This window comes from Rhinolophus sinicus, chromosome 7, assembly GCF_057876585.1.
Source record: "Rhinolophus sinicus isolate RSI-liver-muscle chromosome 7, RSI-T2T, whole genome shotgun sequence".
NCBI lineage: Eukaryota > Metazoa > Chordata > Mammalia > Chiroptera > Rhinolophidae > Rhinolophus > Rhinolophus sinicus.
In genome coordinates this window covers 11,062,668-11,080,298 of record NC_142507.1, presented here as the reverse complement: position 1 = coordinate 11,080,298, position 17,631 = coordinate 11,062,668, and the positions used below count along the sequence as shown (strand labels likewise).

At 40.3% G+C, this 17,631-nt stretch overlaps 1 pseudogene; it reads right to left on the bottom strand.

The window, feature by feature from the left end:
* Positions 1-2,225: 2,225 nt before the first annotated feature.
* Positions 2,226-14,376, bottom strand: LOC109444036 (replication protein A 32 kDa subunit pseudogene; annotated as a pseudogene).
* Between the last annotated feature and the right edge of the window lie 3,255 nt (positions 14,377-17,631).

Genomic DNA, 17,631 nt, shown 5'->3' with positions numbered 1-17,631 from the left:
AAGCAAGAGGAAAAAAACAATGGAAAAATCACTAAAAGCCCACATCACCGATATAGCTACAGCAGCAGCCATAAGTGATTTGGGAACACAAAGTGTCTGAAAGTATTATATGCATTTAGTCAAAGTAAACCTCATAAACAATAAATAATAATCCCAAAATATTTCATTGGCTTCAGGGGGTTTTAATGAGAGAAAACATCCTACTTTAATTAAACCTATGAATAAACCATATATTAGACAAAAATTCTTGTTTATTTTAAACACCCTCCCCCCTCCGAGTACCTCACCTCTTAACTGTTATCAGAGTTTAGAATTATATGACTTAACCTAGAAAACAGCCCCAACCCCATACATTTGAACCTGAGTACTTTTGGCAAAAGATTCCCAGAAAATTGGTCAGCTGACCCAAAGATTAACCCATGTATAAATGCATCCAGTAGTCACTGAGTATACTGGGTTTTTATTCATTTAATGAATGCTGACCTAGTGCAAATCTGTGTGGGGTTAACAATAAATAACCCCGTTTAATCCTACGCAGAACATTTATTTTGCTTCTCAGTACAGGACTGCTATGGAGGTCAATGTTCCTTCCAGAATGATAGATTCCTACAGAATAACCCAAACATACTAATGACGATAGCAGGAGGACAAAGCACCCCGTGCACTTTGCTCAGTCACTACTCATTAGAACGCCTAAGGTTAAAAAAAAAGAAAGAAAGCTGCAGTCTCCATGCACAACTAACAGTGGTCAAAATCTTGTGGCTCTAAGCAAGGCAATTAAAAGGAAAAGAGCGCTAACATTAAATTGCAATGAGTTGAACATCACGAATCTGGAAAAGCCAAGAGGAGCCATCAAAAATATGAAAAGATGGGCAGCCTGTTAGCTCAGTTGGTTAGAGCGCAATGCTCTTATCAACAAGGTTGCTGGTTCGATCCCCACATGGGCCACTGTGAGCTGCGCCCTCGACAACTAGATTGAAACAACTACTTGACTTGGAGCTGATGGGTCCTGGAAAAACACACTTAAAATAAATAAAAATAAAAAAGAGAGAGATTACAGACTATATTTTTAAACGTCAGCCAGCTTCAAATTGCTAAAGGTGAAGACCCAGAGATGACTCTTTAATGAGTGCTGAAGACTTAAAACAGTCAACATGAGAAATGAACATGAATTTTAGGGGTGTTGGGGGCTCTTCATATAAAAGAAAGGAAAAAGAAAGAAAAAAAAAAGCAGGGGTTAAGCCAACCTGGTATCAAATACAGCTAGTGAGAAATTACCAATTGCTGGAATTATCAGGAATAGAGATACCTAGTCTAAACTTTTTATTGTTTACTGATTGGTGTTGATATGTAGTGTCTCTTAAATAACCCCAACTTTTGATAAAATGAGAAACGCATAAGACCTATGTTAATGATAGAGTAAGGGGAAATATAAGGAAAAGGACATGTATTACCTCTCTTTTGATGTAATATTTGAATAATATAGAAATGAAAAAGAGAACACTTAAGGTGGCAAGATGCAAAGCAGAGAACAAACATTTAATGAGAGCAAGAAATTGGAGCCTGGGCTCTCCATGATTTTTTTTTTTTACTGCAATAATAGAACTACTTTATTAAACATATGGATCGTAGTTATTTTATACAAAACACGGTAACATTTCTTCCTCTCCTCAGCCCCACGAGGCTACCTCTCGAAAACCTCATGTTTCTAAAAAACACTTTGGGCAGCAGTCATGACATGGTAAAGGAAGGTGTAATTCCGAAAGTAACGCCACATAACCAAAATGAGGAACAAAAATAGGCAAAGGTTAGTGGGTTTCTTGGTTAGCTCTCTGCTCACAGGCCCTAGTCCTACTCATCTTCTCGCAATAGGAACCATTTCAGGAATAGAGACTCTGAGTATTATTTAAGTAATACCACCCAACTCTCTTGGTGGTATCCCTCTTCGATTTCCATCTATCTTGATATTGTAACTAACTCATCTATAGCTTCTTCAAGAAGTTATACTCTGGTTTACATACCTGTCAGTTACTTAGCCCGCTTTGAGCTTCAAAAAAACAGAACAGCAGTGAGTTTCAAAAGGATGTCAATTGAGACCTTATTTATAGATGAAACCTATTAATACTTTCTGGAAGTCAATTGGCCAAACATAAGCACAGCTGGAGACAACAGATCGTGAAAATGGGTCCAGCTGGAAAATATGTTGGGTACCCAATTAGATCCATTTATTCTGCGTCCATGAATATAAAATGATCATTGTCCACAGTGGAATAAATGTGTCCCCTTGTTGCTTGGAAAATCCACAGCTTGCTTGATTGAGGCTACAGTCATGTGCTGGAGCTGGTTCTTGAGTTAGTGAAAGTTCAATCCTTCAGGTCATGGGCAAGCCTTAATCAAATTCAGCACCTGGTTTTGGCCACAACGAGGCCATTTGCAGTTCCCACCAAAGTCCCCTGCTGCCCCCATTCCTGGACGGCTAATAGGTGCTGTCCCCGCTGAGGGCTGGCTGTTCGTTTTGCTCAGTATCATGCGGGTATTCACTACTCCCAGAATATGGGCAGTGAACTCATTTGTGTCCTCCAGGGGCCGGATCGTGAAGGCCACCAAGTACTTTTGGTTCTGGAAAGACCTCAGATGGCCAGCCACTTTCACATACATTTTTGGAGGAACCACAGTGTTTTCACCGCTGGCGCCATCTCTGTCAACCCACTGGTGAACATCCACGGGTGCAGCTGTCGTGTCTTCTGTTTTGGAAACCCTGCTGGTTAGAGTCTTCTCTGCAGGTCTGATTATCCCCACAATAGTGACCTGTGAAATCTGAACACCCCCGATTCTGAGTACCTCATCTTGATCCCCCTTAACCAGTATTTTTTTTAAGTAAAGTTTATTGGGGTGACAATGGTTAGTAAAGTTATATAGGTTTCAGGTGTACAATTCTGTATTACATCATCTATATACCACATTGTGTGTTCACCACCCAGAGTCAGTTCTCCTTCCATCACCATATATTGGATCCCATTTACCCTCATCTACCACCCCCAGCACCAGTATTTTTGAAGTTCCTCAAATGATTCTAATGAAAAGGCAGAATTGAAAACCAGTGATTTAACCAATGGTTAGTCAAATACTTGAAATTTTTCCAATTTTATGCTTGGACATCAGTAAACACCTTTGTAGCTAAATCTTTGTCATATCCATAATTATTTCCTCTAAACATCTGGAAACATTTAATATCTGGTGGCAGCAGAACCTAAAGACTATTACTGGCCAGCACCTAAACCTGGTTAGATATATGGGTGTTTACTGTAAAATTCAACTTTTCTATATATTTGAAAAGGTTCCTAATAAAATATTGAAGAAAAGAACACTTGGAGGTTCTTAATAACGTTAACAAAAAATATCCAAAAGCAGTAATGAACTAGACCTCCCATTCCCAGAACAGAATTTTTTAATAGCAAACATATTGATTTATAGAAATAGCATCTCCAAGTGGACAGGAAGTACAATGTAGTAACAGCAAATTCCTCAGGGGACGAGGTGGGTTTTGCAACTTTGAAGCATTCGCCAGAGAAAATGCCGTCTACATGGGTCCCTCCTGCACTGGATTAAAAAACCCTGTCCTCAAGGAGCTCACGACTCCAGGTCTGGAGAGAGAACATCCAGTGAACCATATTCACAAGTCATGGGCAGACAGAGCGTACAGCAGAACAAAAGGCACTTCGTGGCTGTAGAGTGAAGAAGTCCCACAGTCAGGAGACTTTTCCTAGAAGAGGTTCCCTTGGGACTGGCCACTGTTCGTCCCCAAGCCCTTCTCCCTTCATCCCCTCAACAAGTACCCACCAGTTTCAGCAATTAACTACAGAGACAAAGACATTCCAGGTCATTACTAACACAACAGGAGAAAGCAGTTCAGGTTTAACATCAGGCAAAGTGAATTCAAGTCAAAAGTTTAAGACACATTTTATGCTGACAAGATGTATCATCCATATAGTAGATAGAATCACCTTTAAAAACTCAACTGTATGACATCCAAAGGTAAAAAGCAAACTGTTAGAAATTCAAGGAAAAGTTAAGACACCACCCCCCCATTACCTTATGGGAGCTATCTGCGCCCTCCACATGGAAATTTTTTTTTTCACCCTATGCCTCTAACTTTGTTCATTATTAAGAACAAATATCTAAACTAGGAGAACCCTACCTACTCTATAGGATGCTTGATGGCCAATATGGGCAAAACTTAGGGAACTGCATTCTTGGAGGACTGTCTTAAGAGGACATACCTTTGTCATTAAATATCTAAGGATCAAAGGACTATCAAGTTGGAATGAGACATTTAACAACTCTCCTGTGTTTTGATATGACAGACATACCCAGTGAACTGTCACAGAACTCTCTTAACAGGTTTGAATGAAAAGAGGAAGGAAGGAGGAAAGGAGGAAAAGAAGTCAGGAAGGGAAAAAGGAAAGAAAAAAAAAAACCTTTACCAAGTAGTCTGTACTGTACTAGGTGCTTTCACAAACACTAGTTCTAAATTACATGCCTGTTGGGTCAGAAATAGTCTCCCTGGCATTAATCACGAGCAGGGGCAGATTTCTTTAAAGCCTTAAAGCTTTGAACATGAATTAACTTGTCCTCTCAATCCAGATCTGTCTTATGCAAATGGTGTGAACGTCCGCGGGGGTTATGAGCTCAAGGTCTGTGTGTGCATTTCAATTTCTCATCTCATCTCAATTCCAAAATAGATGTCCCAGTCTCTAGCTTTTAAACCCGTCTAGAGGGAGATGTTTTTTCTTCAACTTTCTCTCTCTTGCATGTGGGACTGGACAGTAGAACAGACACCAAACACCCCGGGGCTGCCCACCATGAGACTTCATGAGCAGTGTTCTGAGGACCCTTCATGTTGTGGGTTCGTATACTCTGCACTTACTTGGATAGAAAAAGGAGCTAAAGAAGTTCGCCCTTTGAAAGAGGTGGACATGACTGATATCTTCAGATGTTTGAAGGACTGAGATGCTGAAGAGAGATTAGCTTTCCTCTGCACATCCAGAGGGCAGGGCTAGGATGTGGCGGTCGCAAGGAAGCCATCTATCTGCTATTAGGTTGGTACAAAAGTAATGGAGGTTTAAAAGGTTAAAAATAATGGCAAAAACCACAATTACTTTTGTACCTTCCCAAAAGGAATGGGCTGCCTGTCTGGTGAGATAATGTGCGTCCTCCACGGGGAGGATCACGCGGAAGCTAGGACACCTGTCAGGGCTGCCCTCGCTGGGATTTCTGCCTAAATTTGACAAATGACCTAGACCAGTGGTTCCCAAGTACATATCCAGTTATGACAATATTTCTACTGATCTGAGACAAAAACTATAAAAAAATAAGAACAATGTCATGAACTACATATTCCTAGTGCTCACTTTATTCCATATAAAAAATTGCTCCCAATTCTGAAATTATACAAAATCATCCCTTCCTATTTTTTCATGGTTAGAGTCTCCATTCTTCTATGAAATAAATGGTGGTATGAGATAATGACAGTTGTTGCTTTTGGTTTGGTTTTGTTTTGTTTGTACTTATATGGCAAAAGCAAAAATAGAATCACTAAGCTGACTTCCCCCAATTTTTCTTCTATGTTAATGCTTCATAGAATTCAGAAGTCAGGGAACTACTGGCCTAGATAAACTCAAAAGTCACCCAGTTGTTCAAGCCAAAACCTTGGTTATAGGGTCATCTCCAAACTTTGAGTTTTCTCCTTCTCTCAACACCCACATCCAACTACTACCATGTCATGTTGACTCTATGTCCACAACATGTCCCCAAAGTGACCCTTCTCCCCTGCATGGTGACCTAACCCAAGCCCCCATCGTCTGTCACCAGGACCACTGCAACAGGTTCCTACCTTCAATTCCTTCACTTCAATTCGTTTTCCACTCAGCAATCAGAGCAATTAAAAACTTAAATTAGGAGGCGGCCGGTTGGCTCAGTTGGTTAGAGCGCAAGCTCTCAACAACCACAAGGTTGCTGGTTCAATTCCCACATGGGATGGTGGGCTGCGCCCTCTGCAACTAAAGACTGAAAACGGCGACTGGACTTGGAGCTGAGCTGCGCCCTCCACACCTAGACTGAAGGACAACAACTTGGAGCTGATGGGCCCTGGAGAAACACACTGTCCCCCAATATTCCCCAATAAAATTTATAAAGAAAAAAATGTAAATGAGGTCATGACCTCCCCCTAAAGCCCTCAAATGGCTTCACCTGCCCCCTAGAATAAAATCCAAATTCCTTACGATGAGAGAAGACCCTACAAGATCTTGGCCTGTCTCCCTCTCCAGCCTCCATTTATCTTTTTGTCCCTATGGCCTTTTCATCCTTCAAACAACCCAACATAGCTTCTGAGTTAGGACTTGGCACTTGTTCCTTCTGGTCTGAACACTCTTCCCCAGATCTTTCAGGGCTCATTCCTCCTCCTCACCATTTGACCCTCAAACTTTACCTTCTTAAAAAAGTCTTCCGAGACCACCTGATCTACAGCAGCTCCCTCTACCACCCCAGTGCCTCTTCATCAATATGCCTGTTTTGCTTTCTTAGGACACATATTTATAGTTTAAATCATCTTGTCCACTTGTTCACATGTGTATTGACTGTCTTCCATTCTACAAGGACCACTCCCTGAGGGCAGCAGCCTCATCTGCTTGCTCATTTCTGTGTTCCCAGCTAAAGGAACAGCACTTGGCAGTTGAATGAATGAATGAATGAATGAATGAATGAATGAATGAAAATCTTCCAACTTTCAGATTGCAGGACCCATTTTCTTTTCCAAAATATCTTTGTAGGAACAAGCACACTTAAAGAAAGCATTATTTATCAAAGAAAAAAGGCAATGTAATCTCTAGCTCTGATCCAAATCAAAATATGATTTATAATAAAATTGTCTCTGTTTTGTTGTTTTGTTTCACAGTGAGATAGGGATCGTGGCACCTTTTGAATCTTAAAAATAAGTGGAAGCAATGCTCAAACTGAGAAAAACACGAAAGGTTCTCCAAATGCCGATGTCTCAGAATATACTCAGAGATGGACTGAAAAATGATAGTAATAATTACAATACTTATAAAAATAGCTAGCACTTAGCTTATTCAGTAATACTAAGCATTCATCTGTCACTTTGCTTGATCCTTACCACAACCCTACAAGGAAGACATTAGTATTATTCTCATTTTATAGATCAGAAAAAGTGACCCACTTAGCTTCAAGCTATCTCCAGAAAAAAGTGACCAACGCTCTGACAGTGTTTCTTACACTTACTAACTTTCAATGCTCATTCCAGTTTTTTCTCTTCCCAGCTTCTGTCAGCATGATTTAGAAAGTGGAGCGAGGAGGAAATCTTTATTTCCTCTAACACATATCATCTGTCATGTCCTACAAGTTTTCCTTAACAGGATTTGAATTTTTAACTTTCCTGAGACAACTTATGCAAATAAGCACAGCCCCAAAGCATGCACGAAATAGGGTGTGCTAGCAACAGGAACGTGGAACAATGGCGCCCCTGACGTTTTCTATTATGGCAGCAATCTGCTGAAAAGCAGCCGTTTCAACGTGCAGAGGGTCGGGATTTTGTCAGGAAGAACTGCAGAGTTCTTGATCTGGCTCCAAGAGCTGACTCTGCTGTGAGAGGCCAAGAGCTGCCTTTAATTGCCTGTCTCCTGCCCCCATTCATTAACATATGTCGCTGCAAGACAGAGAAAAAAAACACTCCATTTGGAAATGTGCCTCTCCACTCAGAAGGGTAAGCCTTCGCGTCCCGCATGGATAACACTTTTCATGTGGCGATGAACAGCAATATGGCAGGCTAGCACCTTTTCATCCAGAGTACCACTGACATATGCCTATATGCAAAAGAAAAAAAAAAAGACATTCCCAGATTAAGTGGCTCGTGGTGGGAGTGACACCTGAAGCAAGATGAGAGGGCAGGGGACAAGTATTCAGGAGGTCTGAAAGAGGCATGCCTCTATTTAACTAACATTAGGAGAACCCATGCAAAAAATCAAAAGCTCTGGGCCTTAAACAATTCCACAAAGAAAGCCACAGCTCTACTGCGTGCAGGGGGCCGACCCGTCCTATTGTCCTAATGATAAGGGGCAGAGGCCCGGCTTGGTCTCCTCTGAGCTCAAAGTTTTAGTACTACGAGGTTTTAGATCCATTTCTAAATGGCCAGATTTAACGTGTTGGCATTGAGAGCCAAGAAACACATTCCTTTATAGAACGCATTTGTGTTCCAGACAGATATTGGGCACATCAGCTTCACATTACCGACTGGCTTTTGCTTCTCAAGGATTCAACACACCATTTGTAACCTGATCTCTATCTTTTTAAAGACAAAAGCTGTACATTTATGTAAAAAAGTGAATGGCTAGTGATGATGGTTGCACAACAGTGAATGGACTGAGTGTCGCTGAACTACATACACTGAGAAATGGCTAACATGGTCAATTTCACGTTATGTATATTTTACAACAATTAAAAAAATTTTTTTTACTAGAAAAAAATAAACAGAGACACATTTGAAAGTTTCATCTTTAATGATGAAGTACAGAGATATAATAATGCTGACAACAATAATTTTACATAAACATATTTAAGTATTAAGGGATGACAAAGGAAAGAAGGAAGAAAATTAAAACAAATGTGAAATATTCTGTTTTCAGGCACAATGTTTGCATGGGAACCCCAATCTTTCACTACCACAAAGTGAAGGCATTTTTTTTACTGAAGGTTGGGCTCAAAATATTGAATAGATTTAAAGGTCTTTGGGGAATTTTAATAAATTGAAAATCAAATCTCTTAAGATTCTGAATATTTTAATTGTCTAAAATGATAGAAATACTGTTTCAATTAAATTTTGAGTCATTTTACAAAAATCCCTTGAAAAGTTGTCAGATTTGTTTGGCATCATCAATGGAACAGAACGGATTTTATTCTTTTTTATGGCCAAGTCATATTCCATTGCATATATATGCCACCTCTTTATCCAGTGGTCTACCAATGAACACTTAGGTTTCCTCCATATATTGGCTATTGTAAATAATGCTGCAATGAATATAGGGATGCATATATATTTTCAAATTAGTGGTTTGGGTTTCTTTGGGTAATTATCCAGAAGTGGGATGGCTGAGTCATATGGTAGCTCTATTATTATTTTTTTGAGGAACCTCCATATTGTTTTCCATAGTGGCTGCACCAATTTGTAATCCCACCAACAGTGCAGAAGGGTTCCCTTTTCTCCACATCCTCACCAGCACTTGTTTGTTGATTTATGGATGATGGCCATTCTGACAGATGTGAGATGGTATCTCACTGTGGTTTTAATTTACTTTTTTCTGATGGTTAGTGACGATGAGCAGTTTTTCATGTGTCTATTAGCCATCTATGTGTCCTTTTTGGAGCAGTGTCTGTTCAGGTCCTCTGCCCATTTTTGAATTGGATTGTTTGTGATTTTGGTGTTGAGCTATATGAGTTCTGTATGTATTTTGGAGATTAGCCCCTTATTGGATGTATCATTGGCGAGTATCTTCTCCCATCAGTAGATTGGTTGTCTTTTCATTTTGTTTATGGTTTCCTTTGCTGTGCAAAGACTTTTTAGTTTGATGTAGTCCCATTTATTTATTGTGTATTGAACTTTTAAAATAATACACAAATACACACATTCACACACACACACGCTTAAACATGTCAGAGACTTTTCTGAAATGACACACAAGAAACAACAGTTGCTTCTGTGAACAGGAAATGAATAGCTAGAGAAATAAGAGGAAAGCTTCCCTTTTAACATGAATTCTTAGGATCTTTTGAATTTTGTATCATCATTACCCAGACCCCCCAAAAGAAACACTTTTTTTTAAGGAAAAGGCAATCAATATAAATATCTTACCTGCCCATGCTGATTAATTAGCTCCAGATTGAAATGATTGAATTGACATTTTTAGAAAAGAAACTGAAATACAATCCACTCATCCCGGCCAGTATAGCATAAAAGCAATGAAAGGAGGAGTTATGAAAAAAAATTTAAGAGCCAAGACAAATGAGTAAAATTAAACTTTACTTTTGTCAGCTGTCTCAAATATTCCAAGTTTTTAGAAAGTCTTTTGACTAGGAAGACAAAACAATAATTATCCATATTTAGGAAATAAAAGCTTTTTAAAGTGTTTACAGATAGAAATGGGTTTTAAGGAGATTTAAAACACAACTCCCAGATTCTCCACTCCCCCACCAACACCTGAGCTGTCACCTTATCATAAATATGAACAAACCTCGTTCTAATCCCAGCCACGCACAACTATCAATAACCAGGATTTATCGGAATAGGCAGGAAGCGTGGCAAGTAGCTACCAACCCTTCCAATGTGGCCATTAAGGATATTAGTTCTGTTTTATTGTTTACAGGAGCTGTTTCCTGCTCAGGCCAGTTTGACAGTCCTGACCAAAATAACGTAGAGCTGGGCTCAGGCTTCTATGTTGTCTCCAAGAGAAGCAACGGAGCCCAAGGCTGATTCCCCACCAGAGGGTGCTAAGAGCCCAGCGCGGCCGGGGCGGGCCAGGGTCCCCTTCATCTCCGTCTGCTGCAGAACAGCGGAAAGGGCATCAAAGAGATGAGAAGGAATTTCGTCCTTGAGAGAGCAACGGGGAACACTCGACATGGTTCAGACCCAAGTAAAACCTACCTGAGACAAGAATGTTAATTCTCCAGAACACTTTCGACAGATTAGCATACTATAATTATTGCCAATGCACTGCTGTTGTCTTTGGATTACTTTTTTTGACACGCATGAGATACTCGTATACACAAGTGCAAATAAAACAAGTCGGTTACAAGGCCTTTCCCCACCTGCCTTTCCAGTCTTATCTCTCATTCCCTCCCCACTCTTGCTTACTCTGTTACCCCCTCATAAAACACTCCATTTCCGGTCTCCCCATTGAAATATGTCCCATCTTTTGAAATAAGGCCCATTTCAAATGTCAGCCCCTTCCCCAAACCTCCTCTGAACATCCAAGTCTCATGAGATCTCTGAATTCTAAGACATTTAATACTTTACATTATGTATACACAGAGGTACATATATGTGCATATACATATACACACATGTACGTATATGCATACACATATACACATGTATGTATATATGCATACACGTGTACATATATATGCATACACATATACACACATGTACATGTATGTGCATACACATATGTATGTATATATCATTTTAAGAGGAAGTGAAATATAACAATGAGCCATAACGTGCAATTGAACATAACAGTCAAGAACACGGGCCCTGGGGTCCAGGGGTTGAAATTCCCAGGCTACTTCGTACTTCGTGGCCTTGAGGAATTTCACTAACCTCTCTAAGTTGTCTGAGGAGACCCAAGTTTAAGAACTACGACTCATTGATTCATTCACTTTGTTCAGCGAGTATTTGCTAAGAGTCAGTTACGTGCCAGGCGCTGGATCACGAGGTGAACAAGATCTCAGCCTCCCTAAGACTCTAACGGACGAACAGGCCCAGGGAAATCTAGTGGAAGTGGAGTCGAACTCATCATAGAATAACCCACAGATAACCAATAAACTACTCCAATGGGAAACTGCTTTCATGGAAGGTTTTCCAGAACATTTTTGTGATGACGTCATCCAGCATAAGATAATACTATGATTATGACTATTTTGTGAATACAATTGTTTACATTTCTAGCGACGTAAGCATACATCCTAGATCCTTAATTTATTTTTTTAGTTCTTATTTCTTTAATTGTGGCAAATGATTTATTTTTAACATAAACATTTCCCCTTGACTAAGTACTGTATAGTGCTTTTATATTAATAATGTACATTTATATATTTTTTTCAATGACTAAGGATTTTGCCAAGCCTCAGTCGTAGTTCTAGACATAGTCTCATTATACACTTTATGTCTACATTTCTACACCTGAAATGAGAAATACAAATATAAGGAACTGAGCTGAATGTATACCCACCTCAGGACATCCTTAAAATTGTTTTTAATAATCTACTTACTTTTAATAAACTAAAATGTGACTTTTTCTTAAGAGGGCTTGATTTACTAAATTAACACTCCAGCAATTTTTTGAGTATTCACTGAATAATGCTTTATATGCTAAAATGTAGATTGGAGGTGGGAATGAATTGGCAGATTTGAATTAATTAATTCGCTCTTAAGTAACAGAAGTTTTGCTCTAATTAAATCACCAACAACATAAACAATAAAAAAATGATTATCTCTTCTATCTTTACGAGAATGATGTAAACATGGCTTCTTCTTTTTTTTTTTAATTTATTGGGGTGACAATTGTTAGTAAAATTACATAGATTTCAGGTGTACAATTCTGTAATGTATCATCTATAAATCCCACTGTGTGTTCACCACCCAGAGTCAGTTCTCCTTCCATCACCATATATTTGAACATGGCTTCTTCTTATTGGTAAAGCAGGCTGCCTGCCTTTCTCTTACTTTGCAAAACTATGCGAGCTTGCAGCTGTGCAGGATCCTTTTCTATGTAGCAACTGATGAAAAATAAAAAACCTTTGTCACGTCTACCTTTGTGCCCACATAGGAACGCCGTTAGCCAGATCTCTTCTTGGAAACAGGCATAAATTCACTAGTCTTAATTTTAGTTACTGAAATTGTACCTTAGCAGAGAGGGAAGGAAAAGAGTGGAACTTTTTAGAACACATTAGCCTCTAACTTTTGTGAACCCCATGGAAGAGAGAGTCACAGTAGATAAATGAAGAAGAAAAAGAAGGACTTAATGACACATTTAACTTACTCAATAGAAACGTCTGCTATTATCCCAATTCATGTAGTTTGTGATGGGACAGGAATGCTAGACTCTAAAAAGCAACAACACTTTGGTGTGACATTTTGTTTAAAAACAGGGATGTGGGGCGGCCGGGTAGCTCAGTTGGTTAGAGCGCGGTGCTCTTAACAACAAGGTTGCTGGTTCGATCCCCACATGGGCCACTGTGAGCTGCGCCCTCCACAACTAGATTGAAACAACTATTTGATGGGTCCTGGAAAAACACTTAAAATAAACAAAAGTTTAAAAAAATAATAAAATAAATGAAATGAAATGAAATAAATACACGGATGTGATCTCATCACTGAAAAGCTGGTAGAGAAAGCCCTTCGGTGTGCAAGGCTCAGAATAAGAGGGAATTAGTACCAACACTTTAAATTTCATTTTGGAGGTTTTCAAAGCAGCTCACGTCACATTCATCCTCCCAGCAACCCTATGCCAGGATAGTAAGATGCACACTCTTGACCATTGAGGGATTTAGTGACTTACTGAAGGTCAGAGTGAGTTTTCCACAAGTCCAGGTTTCCAGCCTCTACTGGCCGATTCCCCTCACACGTTAGAAAGCATTCTTTTCCTCCCTCTATCTCTCACCCTGTTCTATTCTCAGACAAGGTTGATGCCCATGCTGAAAATAGAATCCCCTTCCATTGCCAAAAGCACTTCCCTTCATTGTCCGACAGAGAGGGAGTCACGAGAAGGTGGCAATGACCCATCAGGCCTATCTCCAGATGTCCCCCAATGATGCTGTCAGGTTTAGCAAAACAGTAATACAAGCCATCCAGTTAAATTTGAATTTAACAGAAAAACAAGGAATAATTGAGTACAAGTTTGCGATATTTGTGACATACTTTACAAAATCTTTATTTGTTATTTATCTGAAATTCAAATTTTACTGGACATCTTGTATTGTATCTCACACCCTACGCCCACTCGTCCCCACGTCTACCTTTGTGCCTACACAGGAATGCATCAAAAACAGGAAACCCACCCAGTACACAGGAAACAACCCACAGACACTTCAGAAGGTGGTTCTCAACTCAGCTATGCAAAATGGTTCTCCCATCCAAACCTCAGAGAATTAGGCTCTTAGGTATTTGACAACAAGCTTAAAAAACATAAAAACACAGTGATATGTATGGAGTTTCTTTCCTAATTACAAAAGCAACATGTGTGCATTTTCCAAAGGAGGCTGCAACAATATCTCTCATCTCACTTTTCTACAATATGACCAAGAGCTGGCGTCTATGTCCCTTCCCTCTTGGATATGGATGAGCTTCTGACATGTACCCAGTAGAAATAGCAGAAGTGACACCACACAACTTCCAAGGCCAAATCAGAAAAGGCACAGCACCTCACTCACTGTGTCTTCACACTTGGAGCCCTGAAGCTGCCATGTAAGAAGTCCAACCACGCTGAGGCCACCACGCTGGGAGGGGGCCAAGCCACGTGGGAGGCCCCCTGTAGGCACTCCAGCAAACAGATCCAGCCTTCCAAACCTCCCGGCCTGGGGATCAGACATGGGAGTGAAGAAGCCTTCAGTTTGTTCCAGCCCCCAATCGTTGCGGCACCCCCAGACTTCAAGCCTTCCCAGCTGAGTCTGAGACAAGACAAAGCAGAAACAAGCTGTCCCTCATCTTTCCAAATTCTTGACCCATAGAACTTGTTAGCATAGTAAAATGACAGTTGCTTTACACCATCAAGGTTACCACGGTCTATTCTGCAGCAATAGTAACTGAAATATATCTAATACATGCTCATTGCAGAAACATCAAAAAAGAAAAGTCACTTGTAATTCTACATGCAAAGGCAATTGCTTTCCAAAATTTGAGGTATGCTCTTCCAATAATTTTCTATGGCTTTATGCATACTTTTTTCTTCTTAAACAAGGAGAACACAGGTCTAATTTTTTTTTTTTTAATTGGGGAGTATTGGGAAACAATGTGTTTCTCCAGGGCCCATCAGCTCCAAATCGTTGTCCTTCAATCTAGTTGTGGAGGGCGCAGCTTAGCTCCAAGTCCAGTTGCCGTTTTCAATCTTAGTTGCAGGGGGCACAGCCCACCATCCCATGCGGGAATTGAACCAGCAATCTTGTTGTTAAGAGCTCACGCTCTAACCTACTGAGCCATCCGGCTGCCCAACAGGTCTAATTTTTAGCTTCAACAACAACTAGGAAAAATATCTTTCCATCTCACTGAACAATTTTGTCTTTGACAATAATAACTGTAGTAGCTGTTACTGTTTCTAATTTTTTGTTATTATGAACACCTCGACACTGGCCATCCCTGTACATATGTGTTTGCACTCACCTATTTTTGCCTTAAGATAATTCCTACAAGTAGAATTGTTAGGTCAAAAGTCTTGGATATGAGGTCTGACAATTACATTCACAAACTCATCTTAGAAAAAGTACTTCATACCTCATTGCTGAATATCATTATGGTCACCTTCAAATTACGTAATGCCCTTGGGAAGCTATGCACCCGTGCCAGCACCTAGTCCACCCTTCAAAGCCATTTTGGAACTCTTTTCCTTGAATGGCCATCAGAGCTGTCGTCATATTACCCTTGATGTCCTGAATGTCATCAAAAAGTCTTCCTTTATCTTCAGGTACAGAAAGAAGTCACTGGGGGCCAGGTCAGGTGAGTAGGGAGGGTGTTCCAATACAGTTATTTGTTTACTGGCTAAAAACTCCCTCACAGACAGTTCCGTGTGAGCTGGTGCATTGTCGTGATGCAAGAGCCATGAATTGTTGGGGCTGGCGCGGTGGCTCAGGCGGTCGGAGCTCTGTGCTCCTAACTCCGAAGGCTGCCGGTTCGATTCCCACATGGGCCAGTGGGCTCTCAACCATAAGGTTGCCAGTTCGACTCCTCGACTCCTGCAATTAAGATTGAACATGGCACATTGAGCTGAACTGCCACTTAGCTCCCGAATGGCTCAGTTGGTTGGAGTATGGGCTCCCAAACACAAGGTTGCTGGTTCGACTCCCCCAAGGGGTGGTGGGCTGTGCCCCCTGTAACTAACAACGACAACTGGACCTGGAGCTGAGCTGTGCCCTCCACAACTAAGATTGAAAGGACAACAACTTGACTTGGAAAAAGTCCTGGAAAATACACACTGTACCCCAATAAATCCCTGTTAAAGAAAAAAAAAAGGAGCCATGAATTGTTGGCTAAAAGTTCAGATCATCTAACTTTTTCCCACAGCTTTTTTAGCACTTCCAAATGGTAAACTTGGTTAACTATTTGTCCAGTTGGTACAAATTCATAATGAAGAATCCCTCTGATATCCAAAAAGGTTAGCAACATCGGTGCAACAAGTTCACGAACTTAATTGTCAGAACTCATACGATCCAGCAACCCCATTTCTGGGTATTTATCTAACAGAACTGAAATCAGGATCTCTGAGAGATATTAGCACTCCTGTGTTCACTGCAGCTTGTCCCAATGGCCAAGATGTGGAAACAATTTAAATGTCCATCTGTGGATGAATGAATAAAGAAAACGTGGTGTGTATATACAATGGAATATTATTTGGCCTAAAAAAAAAGAAGAATTCCTATGCTACATGCTGTCACGTGCTACAATGTGGATAAAATTTGAGGACATTATGGCAAGTGAAATAAGCCAGTCACAGAAAAACAGTTACTGCATGATTCACTTACAGGAGGTGTCTAAAGTAGTCAAATTCATTGACTCAAAGAGTGAAATGGTGGCTGCCAGGGGCTGGGGCAGGGGGAAGACATGGGGGGCTACTAATCAATGGGCATAAAGTTTCAGTGAAGCAAAATGAATAAACTCTAGAGATCTGCTGTACAAAGCAGTACCTATAGTCAGCAATTCTGTATTACACACTTACAAACTTCTTAACAGAGTAGATCACATAGTAATTGTTCTTACCACAGTAAAATAAAATTAAAACAGATAAATACTAACCTTTAGACTATTAAAAAAAAAAGCATACGTCATCATCTTCACCATCACCACGTGACCTCTGTCATACCAGGAGAGCTGCCCCAGCATAAATATATACCTTTCTATACTAGTAGACATTTTTTTTTTCTCATCATGCCCCACCATGAGACTTTAATAGTACAGACATGCTGTTTATGTACGGGGTCCCTTTGGAGTGCCACAAACCAATGCACTCTCTATCAAAATATCTACGATTTCTTTGTCCCTGGCCGCACAAAGAATCAGCGGTCACTGCCTTGGGAGTGACATGGCCCCCCTTCCAAGTGCCCTGCCTTGAGGGATACTCGGTCTATGGTAACCTCAAAAGCTTCCAATGGGCATGCTTTGCAAATCCTCAATCCCCACATTTGAACGTGGTTCCTCTGAACAACACCACTGTGCAAACCACAGCCCACGCGGGGAGTCCGCTGAAAACCCAGCCCCAATTCTGACGTCTAGAAGTTTCACAAAAACAAACCCACAAACTCAGGCAAAAAAATTGATCATCTACTTTTTCTTTTTCTACCACTTTTAAAGAGGGAAGAACTATCCCTGATCATTTTTGAAAAGAGGCACCTGGACAAATGTCTTGTCTGGGCTAAATCAATAAGACCTTCCACGCGTTTTACCCACCATTTATGATACATAATCAATCTGAGAATGAAAACTGACAGAGAAGTGCTGCTACACAAGAGCTTGGAGTTATTAAATCATTGGCTAATGAGTCTTCTGCAGTGCATTGGAAGATGACAAATTCTCTCAACCCTCTAAGTTTCAATTTAAATAATCGAAGGTTCTTCTCAAGGTCAGAAAGATCTTGTGTT